Below are 20,565 nucleotides of genomic sequence, written 5' to 3'. Positions count from 1 at the left end.
CTGCTGGGAGTGTGAAAACTACCACCACATGGAGGAAAGAGCTACCACCCCGGTCGTCCGGTCAGTGTATGCAGCTACCACATGTTGATTAAAGTGTCTATATGATACAAAAGAAAAGTACCTCTCAGAAAGAAAAAATAAATAAATAAGGATAGTATGCTCAAAGAGCTATACATCTTGTTGGTGATATAAGGTGGAATGTTAATACAAGATGCTCAAAGAGCCATTCCTGTCTCAGACGATATGCATAACTCAATTTAATCATATTATGTTAATTTCACAATTTTTGAGAAATATTTATTTCATTTTCTTTAACAATATGATGATAAAATGATACAATTTATTTCTAGATCTTGCATGATGTGTGGGATTTTATTTTATATGTATCAAGAATTCTTATTGATTTTCGGTTTAAAAATTCTGAAATTTTGAATATCCCTGAAATTGATTTTTCAAAATTCATTTATGAAATTTTATTTAAAGTTTTTTTTTGATGAAAATAAGTTATTTTTGATGTTTGAACGTGGTGGATTACCTTATATTTTTTTCTGGAATTTTCGGGCTTCAATTAAAATTTATTAAAAATTTCAGGCTCTGGGACCGGTCCCAGGCAGGAGAGACCGGTCCCTCCGCCAGACCCGATAAAGGGCTTTTCGCGTGCCTTCTTTTTGTACTGCATTCGAAATTTTTTTTTTGTTCGCTACTTTCTCTCTTGCTTCTCTCTTGAGTCCTGAGTAGGGATTACTCCTGATCTTCTCCGATTTGCCCTGATTTTAGGTATGTTTTTCGGCTTTTGTTGCATTTCTATCATATAGTTCGAAAATGTGTCTCGTTTCCGATTTTTTGGTGATTGTTCTAGAAATCTTGCTGCATGTGTTATTTTATGCTGTGATCTTGCTATTCGATCTGTTATTTTCATTTTCACTAGTATTTCTTCATCTTTTTGGTTTATTTTCGACAATTTTTCATGTTAAAACTGTTATTTTTTATAAAACATTTATGTGGATAACCTGTTTTTGATGCATGATTTGTGTGTGTCATGATCTTGAGGCTTCTGGGATTATCTAGTATTTATTTACCAATTAGTTCAAAATTTTTGGTATTTTAAAATAAAATTTTTTTTTTTTCATATGCAAGTTTCATTATGTTCAACAGGTAATTTTCGAAAATGTACTCGTGGGTTCTCGTGCTAGTTTTTCTTATGGCTGGGGGTGGTCGCGGTAGCAAGCGACAGCGCGCCTCAGCTAAGCGGCCGGTTGAGCAACAACCGGAGGATGAAGGGAGTGAGTATGCCCCGGGTGATGAATCTGAGGAGGACGAGCAGGATTGGGAGACTTTTGTTCCCGAAGTTTTGGCTAAGGATAAGGACGCTGGGAAAGGCAAGGGAAAAGGAAAAGCTGTGGAAAAAGGCAAGGGAAAGGCGACTGAGCGTTCCGGTCGTCGTAAGTCCGGGGGTGTTGAGATTCGAGAACCGGGCTCTGAACCACCACGTCGCAGTTTACAGGATGTTCCATCTAACCGACGGTCAATGTATTCGTCGAAACACTGCATTGGTGAGCGAGATGTTGGGGTGGCCAGTATTATTAGTTGTGTGCCGGGTTTTCAGGATTTGTTTGAACAGGGGAATCTTCATCAGATTTGTGATTTCCCGGAGCAAACCGGTTATTGTTTGGAGTTGATCAGAGAATTCTACATGAGAGCAGGTCACCTCAGTGATTCCGACGGGGGTCCGTACGTGTTTAAGACTTCTGTCCGTGGTGTTGAGTTATCCATCACTCCTGCGACAATAGCTTCGGTGCTTGAGATGGAAGCTAAGACTGATGGAGTGGAGTATTTGCAGGCTGGGTTCGACTCACTTCGCGATTGGAACCGTGTCGTGAACACTATCTGCATGCCGGGTACTGAATCAAACGGAATTATGGTTATGTCCAAGGATTTTAAAATGGAGTACAGATTTCTGAACTTTGTGGTTTGCTACAACATCATGCCTCTCGCGAACACGAAAATCTTGAGATGGGATCGGATTCTGTACATGTATCTCTTGGGTAGGCCAGATATTGTGAGTGCGAAAAACATTAACATGAATATTCCGTTTTTGATCTGGCGGCGGATGGCGAAAGATATCAAAACCTCTGGGCAAAATGAGAGGTTACCGTTTCCTATGATAATTATGCGGATTTTGCGACTTCGTGAGGTGGATGTTAGGTGTACATCGTACGAGCACAGTTTGGGTCGGATTAATGAAAGGACGTTTGTGAAGTCCTCGGTGCAGCTTCGTACGCCGTCACAACGTGCTTCTTCCCCTCCTGCAGCTCCACCTCCTGCTACTGCTACTTCTTCCCGTCCTTCTATGGATATTTCTGAGGAAGATATTTCCGTTTCTTCGGTTTATCGCGAGCAGCAACGTCTGTCTGAGGAGCTTCAGAAGTTGTCTTCAGAACAAGCTGCGATTCGTAAGGATGTGAGCAAGATGAAGCGCTTGTTGAATATGATTTTTGACAAATTGGGATGTTGTCGGGCCGATTTACCTTCAGGAGATGATTCTGATTAGGATTTACCGACCTTCTCCTTTTGTCGTTTTGGCGCTTTCTGACAAAAAGGGGGAGATGATGGGATGGATGGATGGTCTCTTAATGATGATGATGATGCATTTAGCTTAGGGCTTTGCTTAGTTAAGATGACTTTGTTTTAATGCTTTAGGTGTTTGGTGTTTTCGTTTAGTTTAACTATGAACTATGAAGTGTGAACTTTAGTTGATTGTTTGATCTTCTTGATACTTGATACTTCTTGATACTTGAATCTTGATTATGCTTTGAGAATGTTTTTGCAGGAATAACTCAAGACTTCAAGACTCCGTGTCTAAGTCATAGAGTTTGTATTAAGGGTGTAATAGTGTAAATTTCGTTTATTGGATTGATCATGCAGGAGATTATCGTTTGGTGATTGCGATGATCTTCTTTTTATGATTTATTGGTTGTATACGAATTTTGTATTATATTTTGTCACGAAATCGCCAAAGGGGGAGATTGTTAAGGATTTTATAGGTTGGCGAATTTCGTAAAGTTGTTTGGAGTCTTGAAGAGTTGATTGCAGAAGATTTTGAGAAAAGATTCAAATTGGAGGACAAAGACTCATTCGGAAAGATCGACACCTAAGGTATGTAGAAAAGATCATTTGTGGTGAAGATACATGTTTAAAATAAGTTCAGAAGACTTAGATTGCTTTAAAAACAAATTTCTGAACATTCATGTGTTCTGGGACCGGTCTCTGAGATGGAGAGACCGGTTCCCCCAAGGTCCTCACTGCGTAATCCTTGATGCAACCGGTCCCCTGTGGTGAGAGACCGGTTCCCGAACCTTGGTGGTTCTGTCACGCAGCGAGGGACCGGTCTCAAGTTTGAGAGACCGGTTCCCGAACGTGGGGTTTTTGGTTACGCAGAGAGGGACCGGTTCCTCACTTGAGAGACCGGTCTCTCACAGACCGGTCTCCTCGACAGGACCGGTCTCTGAGGACGACACGAGTTTTTGAAATCGACTTTTTGCAATCCTAGTCTACTTCTAAGTCTTCTAAACATATAAATAAGCTATGTGGGCCGTCTAAAGTTAAGGCTTTTGAATATTTTACCAATTCCAAACCCTAGAAACTCGTTTTCTTCGCTTCGATTTACATGATGAGTTTCTAGCAATCAACATCGGCTTGATTCTTCGTTTTTACTCAATATTTCTTACGAGAATCAAGTAGATGATTGATTAAAGGTGAACCCTCATAGCTTATGGTTTTCAAAAGTTGAATCACCGCAAATCTTCGATTCTACAAGCTCCGGAAGGAGGTTCGGCGCGTGGATCTCGCGCGAAGCTGAGGATTCGGTGGACGCTTCGAGGAGTTGAGGCGTTGACGCTGCGAGGAGTTGCAGCAAGGTCGATTGGTGGATTCCTATCGATCGAGGACCGGCAAAGATCACCATCAACAAGAAATCGGTAAAATGAGTCGTGTGTTTTGTTGAAGTCACTTGTACTCAAGTTTTCTTAGTGGATTTTCTTTGCGTGATCGGTCCCGTGGGTTTTTCACTCCAAATTGGAGTTTTCCCACGTTAAATTCTCGGTGTGCTATTTTAATTTCCGCTATTGTGTTTGTTTGCATCGAGATTTTTCGAGTTTGCCGGATTTACACCTATTCACCCCCCTCTAGGTGTTACTTACCTTTTAGATCCTCGGGATCCATATCTTACATCTTGTTCATATTCCGCCACTGAGCGGTCCCCTTGCTCCAGCTTGCGGAACTTCTCCTTGAGCTTCCGCTTCAATGTGTCGGGGAAATAGTTGGCGAACATCTCCCGCTTGAATTCCTCCCATAGCATTGGCGGAAGGCCGAGAAGCCGATCCTTTTTTACGCGCTTCCAGCAAACCTTCGCCGCCTTCTCCAAGCAATGCGTGGCGAGGTACACCTTGTCCCTCTCCAAGATACGCATATTATCGAAGAGGGTCTCCATCGAGTCAATCCAAGACTCGACCTTCTCCGGTTCCACCTTCTCGCCCTAGAGGGTTGGCGGATGGAACTTGTTGTACTTGATAAGAGCCGCTAATGCGCGCTCTCCCTCCACGTCTTCGTCCGACACATCGGGGGTCGCCGATGCCGATGCCGCCTGTGGTACGATCGCTGGCGGTGGGCGTGCCGTCACCGGAACTGTCGCAATACCCTCACCCTCCGCCACCTCGGGTACACGGGTCGAGGGTGCGGGCGGACCACCGCCCTCCGCCATTGACGCGGGCGATGCCGCGAGCTGCCGCTCTATAAGCTCCTGGAGCCTCTCGAATCGGGTCTCTTGGCGCTGCACCACATTGGTCAACGCGGTCACTTGCGCCTGCAGCCGATCCATCATGCTCGGCTGCGTCTGCTCGGGCACCGTAGGTGGTGGTGCCGGAGTAGATCTCGTACTTGGGCGCCTCTTCGGTGCCATAGCTCCTGAAACGCAACCACTTGGTTAATTACTTTAACCAACCTCCTCGTCCCAATTACGACACTTAAGGACTCAACAACAAATCGGGCGGAAGAATACAAGGGTACTTGTCCTAGGCTTTCGGTATCATGTCGTCGGCCGCCGACACAACCTCCTCAAGGCAAGGACTTCTACCACTTGAGTCCGTCTCTATCACAACTAGAGACATATTACCAACTTCGACCCAATCGAATTAGCTTCCGCCATCGCTATAGGTTCACGTTCTGCTCACGCACCTATAATCTTAAGGCTTACCAACCTAGGGTCTCCTAGGTCATCGTAGACTTTCTCTCTTTACTTGCTCTTGTGCTCTGATACCAACGCTGTCACGCCCCGCCCCGAAACCACTACCAATTTGGCATGATTCGAGCGTGGCGAGCGGACTGCCGAACGGACAGCACCTCCCCTGTCCGCCCAAGGCTCAACAACGGGAATGTGTACAAGAATTTACCCAGAAAATTAAATTCTAAACATACACATCCACGAGGGCACAAACAGTGCCAACAACGCAAAGAGCAAGTAATCCACAAGATAAGACATGAGAGATAAAGAGAGGTACTTTACTAACTATTACAATAGTTCCATCATTCACATTTACATCATTTTCTTTAATGAATACATTTTCCATTTCCAAAATACATAGCTCTCCAAATCCTCACCTACAAAGAATCTCTCTCAATACATAGGTGAACTAATGCAAAAGGGAAAGCTACTATACTACCACGGTCTCACTGATCGGGCGCGATGCCCTTGACGCGGTCCTCCCTCGGCAGCCCTGTACCTACCACTGGAAATAGAGTGGGGTGAGAACTATCTTCCATAGTTCCCAGTGGGCTCGGCCGCCGACTCCGCCGATCTCCCCACTAGGTCCAAGTGGGCACAAGTAATAACAGATAGATAGATAGATATGTATCTGAAAACTGTAAACGCAATAGTAGGAAAACTATGCTACTATGTCCATAATCGTGAATATGAATGCATGCATCATATAATAAAGGTTTGCTACCATGCTAACAAATTCGATCCATGTTCGAATAGTAATGTTCAATGACATTTTTAAACCTTTAACCTTTCCTTTTTACCCAATCTGTGGCGAGGACCTAGGGATCGCTTATAACTCACCCTTCAATCCCTAAGTGGGGAGGGAGCTCCATGTGTACCCAAGCCCGGGACCGTCTGCGGACCTCCATGTGGTCCGGACCTCCAAGTGATCCTAGTCGCGCGACACTCCGGAGTACTCGACGACAATCCCCTCTATGTGGGGATTGGATGGCTATACCATCCCAAATGCAGACTGTGAGGTAGATCTATCCTCTCCAAGTGAGGATACGCTATAACTAGGGTCAACAACCCAATCAAATCCTCTCCATGTGAGGAAGCCCTACCACTAGGGTCAATGTCTCAATCGACTCATCAACAACCTCTCCATGTGAGGCTACCTAGGTTTACTAAGTTCTTGTTTACAAGGCATTTTCTAAGGGATCCACCTATCCCTAGGTTCTCGAACCTCTAGTGTTATTTACACTACATTAATGCCACTCGTCATCATACAATGTTTGGATGCCACTCGTTTGTTCTTTAACATCAACAATACTTTCTATGTCATCAACACCCCCATCGGGTACATCTCTTTTCTTTCGCATCATAGGATCCACGTTCCGACCCAATCCTCACCTATCTAAGTTACCAAGCGTTCCAAGTACACTAGGTTCTTATTTAGAAAGCATAAGGAATGGAGTTACTATGCAATCCTACAATACAACATTAAGAGATGAGATTAAATGCAATTCTAAGACATAGAAAGGAGTCCGAAAGCTTCGGGATGGCACCCCCCACCTTTAATCGATGTAGAGGCTTTGGAAACGCTCCTCGGCGAACTTTACGAAGAGGCTTTAGCCTTCCTTGCCCAAGACAATGCTATCCCGACCCTATTTTGCCGAGAACTTCATGCCGGCTCAACGAATGCTAAAACCGACTTCGCCCCCACGTTTTATGACCTATCAATAGGGTTTCTAAGGCTTTAAATGAGATCAATCTCATACTTTTACAAAAACTCCATTTTGGAGCCCTAGGTTTGCACCTATAGCAAACCACCAATAAATCCCTAGATTTCTTGGGAATGATCTATTTAGAAGCTTGCTTAGGGTCTATTTGACCCATTCCTAAGCATAAAAACCAAAAAACTCCAAATTTGGAAGCTAGGGTTCAGGGGCTTACCTCTTGTGCTACACCAAAGGGAAAAGGAGAGGGAGAGGAAGGTGTCCAAAGCCTTCTTCTTGGTCTCCTTCTTCTTCTCCTCCTTGTTCTTCCTCTTATTTTCCTTCCTCTCCTTCTTGTCCTTCTTCTTCTCTTTTCTTCTCTAGAGAGAGAGAGAGAGAGAGCAAGAGAGCAATGAGAGAGAGTGAGAGGGAGAAAATGAGAGTGTGAGGGAGAGAGAGAGCTCAGCCCACTCTAATAAAGGCCATTTTGCATAAAAACTCCTCAACTTTCCATCCACTGCACCAGCCCTTACTGGGCAGTTTTCGCGCGGAGTGACCGGTCTCCCCGACTTGGGACCGGTCCCCGAGGGCCTCCCTCGGGCGCACGCATTCGGGAACCGGTCACTCCCCGAGAGACCGGTCCTCACCTGAGAGACCGGTCCCCGAGAGCTCAATTTTCAGGACTTAGCCAATTTTTGGCATTTCTCGCTGGGGCAGCGTTCGGGAACCGGTCCCTCCCTGCCAGGGACCGGTTGCATCAAGCAACCTCGCAACAGCCAGCCAAGGGAACCGGTCTCTCACCTCCAGAGACCGGTCCCCGAGAGTGACATCAGCCCAATGATGCAGTTTGCATCATTTGCTCTCGCGGACTCAACTCCAAAGCACTTTTTGTGTTTTGGACATTTTCAACTCCCACAAAGGGCATTCACTCGACAATTAGTCGATCCTGGATGAAGTGCAATCCTCGGATTTCAAGAATTCACTTCCTTACATGAAGAATCCAAGACTTCGAAGAAATCAAAAAATAACTCGCGACGTGAATCACGATGCTCAGGTAAAGTTCTAAATCATGGTATGGTGATTCATACTTAGTTGTAGGCATTAGAATCATAATATCAATGTTTACTGGATTAGAAAGTGCGTTGGTACTTTGCAAAACCCGAAATCTTGAAAAAAAATAGGTTTTTGCAAAGTGTACCGGTACAACACCGGAAGTGTACCAGTACACATTCTGTTCCGGTACAACCAGCGACTTGTCACTGATTACAGCATTACGCAGGTTTTCTCTTCCGTCACCGTGTAACCGGTAACAGCTGAATGTGTACCGGTACACAATGTAAATTTCGGGAAAAACTTTCTAATTCGAGTTTAATTAATTCTAAAGTCTATAAATAAGCTATTAGGGGTTCTCTAACAGATATAGATCAGCAATAATCACGAAAATTTATGTTGGAGAAAACCTAGAGGCTAGGAATTCATAGTAAACCTATTTTCTACATGTTTTAGCCTCTTTTAGGTGAAATTGAGATATTGCAATTCGATATCTATATGTCGATTTGATCTACACTTCGCTTGGAGGTCTCTTTCCTGGTTTTTTACGATACTCTAAGAGAAGGATCACCATAATCATGATGCTCTTCATGATCGGCGTCGTGGATTCGGTGTGAACGAAGGCGGTTCGTGGATTCGGATCGTGAACTCGTGGATTCAAGAGGCGTCGTGGATTTGGCGTGATCAAGGCTTCGTGGATTCGAAGTGTGTGCGTTTCGTGGATTCGGAACGTGGCGTTCATGGATTCGAACGTGAGGGCGTGGACAACCCGGAGGATTGCGCGAGATTCATAGGAGGTAAAGAGAGGTTGAGTCCGTGAAGTCGGTAATCACCTTGTAATCTTTTCTCTTAGTGAATTATTTTTTTCCGTGTTGGTCCCGTGTGTTTTTTACTCCAAGTTGGAGTTTTCCCATCTAAATCTCGGTGTGATTTTTATTTTCTGCATTTATTTTTATCGCATTGAGATTTGTGGTTTTTGGCCATTACACCTATTCACCCCCCTCTAGGTGTTAGATACTATCTAGATAGATCCTTGGGCACCCCAAAACTTTCAACATGGACTCCGGGGGAGGTACCGGAGATGAGGGCAACCTCAGATCTTCTCTTCAACTCGAGAGAAGAGAGATAACTGGAGAGAGATGGAGAGAGAATGTAGGAGATGGTAGCTGTAGTGGTGGATGCCGGCCGGGGCTCGGGCGGCGGCGGCCAGGAAGGGCACAGTGTACGAGGAGAAGGGGGCTAGGGCGGCTAGGTTAGCTGGAGCTAGGTTTAGGGTTAGGGTTTCATGGAAAACCCTAGAAGCCTTTAAATACATAAGGCGATAAATCGCGCAAAAGTCCCTCCAAACTCGATATTCCATTCTGAGTCCCTCTCAGCGCGAGCAAAATGCGCGAATACTCTTCCACGTGCTATCTCACGCAAAACGATACATAAAATGTCGCGACTTTTGCAAAATTACCGTTTTGCTAACACCGACCTTTCCTCGATCAATGCGCGATCTCCGCAGATCCATGTCACGCCCCGGGCCCAGCGGAAGCCTGCCGGCGCGCGCACAGTCCCACCGTGTACACCAACAACCACAGTGCACACAAGGCGTCTACTAAGCAAAAATGAAAATAGAAGTCCTAATAAGGCTATCAGAGCGAGTATAATCAAATCACTAAAGCTCTAACATAAAGGGACCCATAAAAAGTTATAAAGAGTACACAAATAAATCTAGAATCTATCATAAAGCTCTAAATAATTACATAATACATATTTTCCAAAGGTATAAAAAGAAAAGATGGCATCGGGTCCAACTAAGGCAACTCCGTAGGGCTCTAGCTAGCTGCTAACCCCTTGCCTCGATCCCTAGTCACTCCCGATGCGGATGGCTCTGAAAACAACAATAAAATAGAGGGTGTGAGAACTATATAAAAATAGTTCCCAGTGGGCAATTACTGATCTCAGTGAAATGCTCCACGAAGCTAACATAAGCTTGCTATAGCGGTAAAATGCATAAAAAAGTAAGGAAGCAAGAATTTAAACATGCTCTTAATACAGTAATGCCTCTACTAAAAGAAGTAATCATTTATCATGCATATGAAGTTCTAATGTCATTCAATCAACTAAATAACACTGTTGGTTTACATGCCTAATCAATTTATATGTTAACATTCCATTCCATGCACATTCAACATTATGTCAAGACTAGTTTATATGTTGTCCAAGATCTTCATGATGCTACAATGAGTGACGACACATCTCATTATGTCACGCCCCGGGACCCAGCGGAAGCCCGCCCGGCGCGTGCCCAGACCCGCCATATGTCTACAACATATAAGGCGTCTAGAAACAACAATAATAAAAGCAATAATAAAAGACATCTAGGAGTATCAGAGCATAATAAATGTCTAAATGCTACAACAAGGAATAAGGATAAAACTGTAAATCCACTAAATAAAACATAAAGTAAGTACAATAGGGATCCCAAATACAAGTGCTATAAGTAGGTACACAGGTGGTCTCTATACATGGATACAAAAGCCTCACACTCTCTCAAAATATAAAATGGAGAAGAAGCAACCACCTAGCGCAAAAGAAACTCTCCCGGGCTAGCTACGCGACACCCTTGCCGCGATCCCGTGCCTCCGCCGGTGCCGAAGGCTCTGAAAAGGAAACATAGAAACAGGGGCGTGAGAACTATTAAAATAGTTCCCAGTGGGCAATTACTGACTTCAGTGAATGCACCACAAGGCCCAAAGCTAGAAAAAATGTCAGTGACTATAAATGTAGGAAAGCGAAAGGCAAGTAAAAATGTAACTTACTACAACATGATATCTCTACTTAGCATAAATAGCATAAGTATGAANTTTTTCACTCCAAATTGGAGTTTTCCCACGTTAAATTCTCGGTGTGCTATTTTATTTTCCGCTATTGTGTTTGTTAGCATCGAGATTTATCGAGTTTGCCGGATTTACACCTATTCACCCCCCCTCTAGGTGTTACTTACCTTTTAGATCCTCGGGATCCATATCTTACAGATTTCACTATAGTTAAGGAAGTCACTTACTTATGGTGTATGCATAATTACCACAACTTATTTACAATGCTCATGATGCAAGCCATGCACGTGTATTTTTCTACCCATACCTCCTTATGGAGTAATAACAATCATGCGAGTACTTCAATGCAATAATGCTACATGCATATATTCCACTAGAATGAATGTTCCAACTTGTTTTCTTATAGATCTTACATGTACAACGTTATCATGTCACAACTACTTGCCTACAACAAGTATGGTATGATCATGCAAATATATGCTCAGTCTCATTCATGCACATGCCCAAGTCATGTAGATATGCTTTCAATTTCAAGATCATCACCTCGTTAGTTACCCGGTCACAATGCCCAATTACCTTGTCTACACAAGTATATTGTTTAACATGCAAGATGATCATTTGCTAATCCAATAAGTCAAGATCCCCTAAGGGTCATACCATCCTTCATGCTCTAACATGCTTTCTAAGGTTGCATAAAAGAGAGTTCACCAAATAGACCTAATTCATGAATAAGTTCACATAAAGTCCTCTACTACATAGGGCATCAAAATATCTTTACATAGCATATATGTAGTGTGTTCTCATAAATTCTAGCATGTCATTTTGAGCAAGAATGAGCATTTAAATGGATCATAAAACCAAAAAGGAGATTTAGGGGGAGTTCACCCATTTCGGTGAAGTCAAACCCACCGGAAGCACTTCGAACCCTTTCGTAAGCTCAAATGAAGTTGCCCCCCAAGCTTCTAGTACCCTAAGAGAAATTCTAAAGGGTTAAAAGCTACCAAACGATCACTTCGAAAATTACATACATAATAGGGTAGAAAATACCTTAGACCAAGAAGATCTTGTCCAAAGTCTAAATCGAAGCCTGGAAGCTTCAAATCCAACCTACAAGAGTGTTCTACACTCATCAATTCCAACCCAAAAGCCCCAAATCAAGAAACCCCAAATAAAACCCTAAATTTTCATTTCTAGGGTTTCATCTCAAAAATCCACCAAAACAAGAATCAAATAGTAGATCAAAGCTACCAACCTCTTTAGAAGCTCCAAACCAACTTAGGAGTGAGCTAAGGTTGAAAGTTGATCCTCTAAGAAGTTCCTCTTCTCAAGCCAATGCTTCCCCAATGGTGAAAACCCAAAATAAAGCAAGGAGAAGAAGAAATGAGAGATCAAAGCAAGCAAAACCCAAGAGAAATGGGGAAGAATCCAAAGGGAAGGGCTTTACCTGAGCTCTCCACAGATTAGGGCTCAAGGGAGCTCTCCAAAGGGCTGTGGGGGGTTAAATAGAGATGCAACAATTTCAAAAGGACCCTCCAACAACGTGCAGTCTGCAGCTGCACTGCGTACGGATACACGGGGAAGTGTACCGGTACACACACCACGGAATTGCAACCCGAGGCTCGGGTTGGCGGGGTAACCGGCCGTGTACCGGTACAAACCCAGGGCCGTACCGGTACAACCATCAACCCTGTACCGGTACAGCCATCAAGATGTACCGGTACACAGCCCTAAAAAGGCAACTCGAGAGCAGCCTAAGTCCTCCACTTTGGCGACCTTAGCGCTACATAAAATACTACCTTTCTCGGGATACGAGCCATAGGTCGGACCACTGTCAACGACCCTCCAGAACATTTGGAAAAACTTGAAATACAGGGCAAACACTCGAACCTCGCAATTTGCAAAGGTCCAGTGTGTTACAATCTATCCGTCCGATTTGTGAACGGATTGCACCAGTGCGATCAGCATGACGGAGACAACAAAGCTACAATTCGGATCTCCTCGATCGATCACGGATTCGCGACGAAATCCGTTTTCTCTCCAAAAGGCAAAAATGAAGCACAATTACATATAAAACAAGTATTTTTAGATTTTCTCGAAATCCATGTGTCAAATCCAAAATCCGTCAGCGCCAGTGATTCCAAAATACACTACAACAAAACTGTAATTCAGAGGCATTTATAAATGTTGCTATAAGGGCTAGAAATGTTGCTAAAGCTATTAGTAATATTTGATATATTGTGTTGCCTATGCTCCCATTGGTGATTCTTTTAGCAACATTTAGGTTGAGTGCCCCTAATATGAAGTCATTAGAGACATTCCACATATGCCACTAAAAGATATATAATATGATATGCCTAATTAACCATTTTCATCATTCATTAGATGCCGCTAATTATTTTTGTTAATCTAGGATTGAAAAGATTATTATATTGTTAATTAAGCTTTTAATTAGTTTGAAATATTAATTGGTAATTAAATATTATTATTTATTGATATATAGAAACCCATTGCTATGATATCACATTCACAACCAATATTCATAATACACAACAAACCACAATCTCAAATTTTATTAACAGACAAATCTATTAAACATCTCATACATTAATACAGAAAATCACACTCTTTAATTCATTCAATATCTAAAATATTATATCAAACTACAGTTCAATATCCATAATACATGAGTGCCTAAATATGATGATTATTAAATGATACTGAGAAAATTAGAAAAAAGATGTTTTCACTTCTCCATTCCAATCTCCTGAAGATGCATCCTGTGGAAGTATGTTTGCGCCTCGTATTAGTCTCAACCTATAAGAAGAATAAAGTAAAATTATATTAAATATGTTATATGATATATTTATAATAATTTGAATGAAAAAAAGGATGAATGATAAAAAATGAACTACTTTTACTGTGACATTCAAAAATTCAAAGTTTCAAATTTTACCTTACTGTGACATTTTGTCGAACACTTGTTGAGCGAAGTCAAGAAAGNCTAAATTTAAATAAAAGAAAAAAGATTCTTTATAAATATAAAACTTACTAACCTTTCCTATTTCCCAATCGTGAATGAGCTCTATAAGAGATAAACTTAAAACTCCATACCATCGTGAGTAACCACCCTATTTTTACTTAATCCAACGTTAACGTGGAATATATATCTTAACCAACTAATAGGAAAAGAGAAAAAAAAAAGCAAAATGAAGCAAAATAGAGAGGTCTGTGTACTAAAAGATATAGTTATATCAAACTAAAGAGAGGAAAAAAGTGGAAGTAGGATCTCCACCTATTGGTATTTGTTAGTCGGTGAGGACAAGGACATCGGCCATGGTTGGCAAGGCAGAATTTGGCAAAGGATTGTGCTGTCCCCTTATGTAGTTGGATAGTATTTTAACTCTTTTCTTCTACTTTATAAAAAACTGAAAACCTACCTTACCATGCATATATTATAAACCAATATAAGGGTAAAAATATATATTTTTATGAAAGCTATACAAATTTTGGAGGGAAAACTAAAAAGATGGAGGGAATTAATTTTCAAACAAAATAATGACAATGCTTTAATCATTTTAACTTCAAAATGTAAGCAAGTGTTGTGGGATATAAATATAAATGCTACTAAAACGTTTCTTCAGCAACACTAGTTTGAAGTGTTGCTAAATAGAAGCATTTAACAACACTTTTCTAACTCTGTTGCTAAATAAGATAATTAGCATTATTTGGATAAATGTTGTTAAGTAAATGTTGTTGATTCTCTTTGTTGCTGTAGTGATAGCTGAACCGGTAGAAACGAGCTATTGGACTGCTATGAACGGAGTCCGATACGAGCCTGAAGCCAACTTCACACCGTGGCTTCTCTGGAAAACCAAGTTACTATTCACTTTAAGTGAAACTTGGAAATCGCGTAGAATCTCCATTCTAGCTCGATTTCTCCCTGAAACTTGACGAGTGCTTTTGTAATTAAATTAGACACAAAAACATCGTCAACTGAGAGTTTAGCTATACAGTAAAATCTCGGTCCTTACATCACCCCCTCCTTAAAGAAAGTTTCGTCCCCGAAACTTGCTCACAAATAGGGGTGATCCTATACTAGAGTACCAACACTCACCTCGGAGGCTACAACCTCCCAACGAACCGAACTATAACCTGACAAAGCCAAAACTTATCCATCGGAGCACATCGATGGCATTCGACTCTCTTAGGTCCAAGACCTAACATTTGCCTAGACCAAAAAGGTCTAAGGCTGCTAGTGCCAGTTGAGCCAACAATTTAGCCTGCTCAACAGTCAAACATAAACCAATGCATGTCCGTCACTAGGTGAACAGAGTTGTCACTCGCAATAAACGATCAAAACCACCAGTGATGCTCAACATCTATCTCTACGAAACCCTGTCGCTGCCGTCCCCAATGGACCCTAGCGATCGATGTTCCTTGCAACACTAAATACCAGTCTCAATGAGACTCTGACATACCTCTCACCAAGTGACCGAATAGCAACCCAACCCAATCCAATCCAAGGTGTCCACGATAAACTAAACGTATACCTTGTACAACATCACAAGCTGCGACATCTGAGCCAACCACCAGGCTCACTAGATGATCAAAGATGACAGTCACCTCTCATGCAAGAGAAAAGAAATACCAACCAAATCCAGATATTCCCCAAAGGGGTAGGATATCTTATCCTAACTTTTGACAATACATTGCCTGCAGCCAACGTACTTATCGAAAGAAAGGTCAAATATCCACAGATCCATCTCCAACAAAAAGTTGGAGAGGTGACACAAAACTAAGCCAATCAATAACTCTATGATGCACTAGAATGCACGAATACAGACCTGGCATCACGACTGCACAATAGCTAGATCCGACACACACCGTACTGACAAGAAACCCACAAAAGTCGAAACATCCGCCTTAGTAACTCTACCAGCAAAATCCATCTGACATAGTTCAGAAGAGTGAACCCTGAGCCTACGGATTGACCTGCAAAAGCTTCCATGTCCCATGTTGGAGATGGGGCGATAACAGTAGCAATAGCAGCTTGTCAATACCTCACTACTCAAGCTAGTCCACTTACTGTCCCCACTCCTAACACCAAAATAAGAACATGCCATAACCTGCAACACAAGAAACACGGGGTAATAAATATAGATCAACCTTCAAGCCTCCTAACTTGATAACCTCGAGACTAAATCTAGAATACCACGCGCTCGTACGTGCCTACGATCTTATGGTCATCCTATGGTCAACCTAACTAATGGTTCAGTTAGAAAACTTGCAAATGTAGTTGTTATTGTTTCATGCTCTAATACCATCTTAATCTGTCTTGCCTCGGAGCCGATTTTAAAAGTCTTTTTAAAATCCATTACCATTTTAAAAACAGAGCTGCGGAAGACGTCCCATTTTTTTTTCAACCTGGCCCACGAGACGTATAGACCCGCCACAAATACAAAGTTCCTCTGTCCACTCGGACAGAGTCTCCTTTGTATTTTCACGGCATACCAATAGCTACCACAGGATCCCAACTATAATCTACAATCACCAATTAACAACCAATTCATGATATACATTTCCATACAGCTAACGATCCTCAAAGATGATGCATGCCTCTAAGCACTCCTTAGGCGCTGGATGATGCAATGCACAGCACAACAATCATCATATTTAAAAGTGCTCCCCACCCGGAAGCTTTGCTTTTGAACTCTAATTCATTCATTCATGAAAACCATTCAAAAACCTTTTGAAAGCTGTTTCCCACACGAAAACTCTATTTTGAAAATCGACTACCTCGAGGGGTAGAAAACCACGATTCGTAAATCCATAAATACAAATATCCCAAAATTGAAGATCCATAAACCAAATCCACAAATCCACAAATTCAACCAGCTCACAATATTCAAACATCAAGTATGATCATCTAATCATGCATAACGGAAATCACAACATTCAAACATCTAACTGAACCATTTATTATTAACAACTACTAAGTGCAGAAATAAAAGTAACCAGGATGACGGTCGCTATACCGGACTAGCTAGATCGTCCTCTCGTCGCGCCCAACACAACTCCAAGCCCGAATCACCTGGAAAATGGGGGGTGAGAAACTGCAACCATGGTTTCCCAGTGGGTACGACAGAGTTACGAAGGCAAGCCGTAATAATTGGAAACCAAAGGAGATAGATAAACAAGTATATATGCTGATATGAAACAAAACTACAGATATGAGCATGATGTGATATAAGAGCAACTACAGTAGTAATAGAAACAAGATAATAACTGAGTAAGAATGAAACTACTACTGTAATAAAAAACTCAACTTATCAGATGCCTGAAAGGTGGATAGTCCAAAACCAAACCCAATCTGATGCTGCTATATTGGTCCACAGACCTCAAGTGTTGCCTGTCACAGAGCAGACACTGCCAACTATTCATGCGTCACCGATGACCTATCCGGCTACGTACACCCCCCTTGGTTGGTGGCCAAACCAACCTGGTGTCTAGAATACACAGTGCTGTGACTAAATCATGCTGATATGCTCAAAATAAAAACCGGCAAAAAGAGACTAGTGCCTTGGCCGAGGCCAGGTGCAAGGGTGCACAATGCCGAACCACGATCAACCAGATCGAAACACATGACAAAGGAGTCAATGTGTTGCCTGGACCCAAGGTCCACAAATATACAGTATATATATGCCACCTGCTCCTCATGTCTATCAACAACTAACCACATTCAATCAATAAGGTAAAGATAACGAACGATAAGCAAAGGTAAACAACATGTAGAGACTACGATACTGATATGACAGAACAGAGGAAGGGTGAAACGATCTCACCGACTACCAGCTCGAAGCACCCACCTATCACAATCATGTCGGAACACTAGGTAAGCACAAGTCGACCAGACCTGCGAAGATCCAATGGGTCAATAATCAACCAACTCACTCGAAGCACGAGACTCAAAACCCCCCACACAAGTCCCCTGATCGATTTTTCCAAAACCGATCACCATAACTCACTGGAAATCCCGAAAACCACACCGAGACGCCATTGGGACCTACTAAATGTCCCGAAACTCACCGACTAGTGTCACGAGTCACCTGCTGCCCCAAAACACACCAATTTGGGTGTCTTGGCAGCAAACAGAAGATAACACAACTACACAATTATCGCTGGATAATTGTACGAATTTGGGTTCCTGGAAGTGTCTATTTCGACACCAGAACCCACCGTCGCTTCCCCGTCATCACCGAAGCCACTAAGTGATGATGACCAGTCAACAAGGCTCAGCGATAATTCACCGGATAATCAAACCACGTCGGAAGAAATCCGAACCGAAACCACATTTTTTCGGCGAATTTGGCCGAAAAACGCACCGGAATCGACTCCACGATTTTCACGAAGGCTATCAGATCATGGACAATCAGTCTAGAGGTCACCACACACACACATGCACTGCCCACAGTAGCCACAAGGTGCACAATTGCACAAGAGCCTTATATTTATGTGAAATCCCAATATTTTATGTAAATCGGGTTATTAAGTAGCTCGTTCATGCAAACCGAGAACATTCGAGGTTTGCCGATGCACGTAGTGACAGGTCTCAACGTGCCGGAGGCCGTGCTCATGATCTAGAGAGCAACGGCTCACTGTAAGATATGGATCCCGAGGATCTAAAAGGTAAGTAACACCTAGAGGGGGGTGAATAGGTGTAAAAACGGCAAACTCGAAAATCTCGATGCAAATAAAACAAAATAGCGGAAAGTAAAAGAGCACACCGAGAATTTAACGTGGGAAAACTCCAAATCGGAGTGAAAAACCCACGGGACCAATCACGCAAAGAAAATCCACTAAGAAAACATGAGTACAAGTGATTTTGACCAAAACACACAACTCAATTTACCAATTTTCCGTAGATGATGATCTTCGCTGGTCCTCGATCGATAAGAATCCACCAATCGACCTTGCTGCAACTCCTCGCAGTGTCAACGCCTCAATTCCTCGAAGCGTCCACCGAATCCTCGGCTTCACGAGAGATCCACGAGCCGAACCTCCTTCCGGAGCTTGTAGAATCGAAGATTTGTGATGATTTGACCTTTTAATACCATAAGCTATGAGGATTCACCTTTTATCAAACATCTACTTGATTCTCGTAAGAGGTATCGAGTAAAAACGAAGAATCAAGCCAATGTTAATTGTTAGAAACTCATTGTATAAATCTAAACATTGAAACGGCAAAAAATGAGTTTCTAGGGTTTAGAATCGGTAAACATTCAAAGCCTTAAACTTTTTGATGACCCACATAGCTTATTTATATGTTTAGAAGACTTAGAAGTAGACTAGGATTGCAAAAAGTCCTTTTTTAAAAACCTGTGTCGTCCTCAGAGACCGGTCTTCTCGAGGAGACCGGTCTGTGAGAGACTGGTCTCTCAAGTGAGGAACCGGTCCCTCTCTGCGTGACCAAAATCCCAACGTTCGGGAACCGGTCTCTCAAACTTGAGACCGGTCCCTCGCTGCGCGACAGAAACACCATAATATAAGGGTATTCCAAAAAAAATATAAGGGTATTCCATAATATTCAATCATCACAAATAACCTATTTCCATCCACAAACACTTTAAATAAAATTTCATAAATAAATTTTGAAAAATCAATTTCAGGGTTATTCAAAATTTCAAAATTGTTGACTCGAAAATCAATGAAAATTCTTGATACATATAAAAATAGAATTCCACACATCATGCAAGATCTAGGAATTTATTATATCATTTTACCATCATATTTTGTTAAAGAAAACAAATAAATAATTCTCAGAATCGTGAAATTAACATAATATGTTCAAATTCAGTTATGCACACTAATCAAGGCAGGAGTGGCTCTTTGAGCATCTTTTTATTGACAATCCACCTTATCTCACCTACAAGATGTATAGCTCTTTGAGCATATTTTTAAAATATTTCTTTCTGAAGGGTACTTTCCTTTTGTCTTATAGAGATACTTTAATCAACATGTGGTAGCTGCACACACTGACCGGACGACCGGGGTGGTAGCTCTTTCCTCCATGTAGTGGTAGTTTTCACACTCCCAGCAGGGATGTAACTCTTTCCACATCTTGAATTTCAGAAACTTCCATACCTAAAATCGGAAAGACTTCCCCTAAATTAGTGCAACCCTCAAGTCAAAAATGTTATCGCAATTTCAAAAACAGAGAAAGATTTATTCATCTCAAAACTAATAATCAAACAAACAATTGCAACATTCAAAGTTCGAAACATGAGGTGCTGAATTTGAATTAATATGTTAAATAGAATTTCAATGATTTGATCGTTCAAAAATGTGCCAATAGAGAATAACCCTGACAGTGATCAATCAAAAAGTAAATATGAAATACTTAAAGTCACAGAACAACTCATCACCCAAAACAGCAACATTATGCAGGAAATTCAACCAACTCTCAAACACCGAAAATAAAAAAAAAAAAAAATGCAACATGCACATGACTTATGGCCCACTAGTATATATCTAGATTGAAGGGTTCATACCAATTGCCTTTCTTAAATGCAGAAAACGTTTTTGATCCAAAGGTTTGGTTAAAATATCTGCAAATTGATTTTCAGTCGAAATATATTCAAGTTGTAAAATGTGTGATTCAACCAGTTCTCTTAAAAAATGATATCTTAGTTCAATATGTTTTGTTCTAGAGTGTAAA

General features: G+C 41.8%; 1 long non-coding RNA gene across 1 annotated transcript; it reads right to left on the bottom strand.

Annotated features, from left to right (window-relative positions):
* Window positions 1-13,454: 13,454 nt before the first annotated feature.
* LOC109706157 lies at window positions 13,455-14,415 on the bottom strand. The gene is made up of 2 exons (XR_002215097.1): window positions 14,143-14,415; window positions 13,455-13,664 (listed from the first exon to the last, which is right to left on the bottom strand). It is a non-coding gene; the product is annotated as an uncharacterized LOC109706157 (long non-coding RNA).
* Window positions 14,416-20,565: the final 6,150 nt, after the last annotated feature.

The sequence above is a fragment of the Ananas comosus genome, unplaced genomic scaffold (genome assembly GCF_001540865.1).
Source record: "Ananas comosus cultivar F153 unplaced genomic scaffold, ASM154086v1, whole genome shotgun sequence".
Lineage (NCBI taxonomy): Eukaryota > Viridiplantae > Streptophyta > Magnoliopsida > Poales > Bromeliaceae > Ananas > Ananas comosus.
The sequence above is the reverse complement of the archived record's forward strand: the minus strand, read 5'-3'. Positions and strand labels throughout refer to the sequence as shown.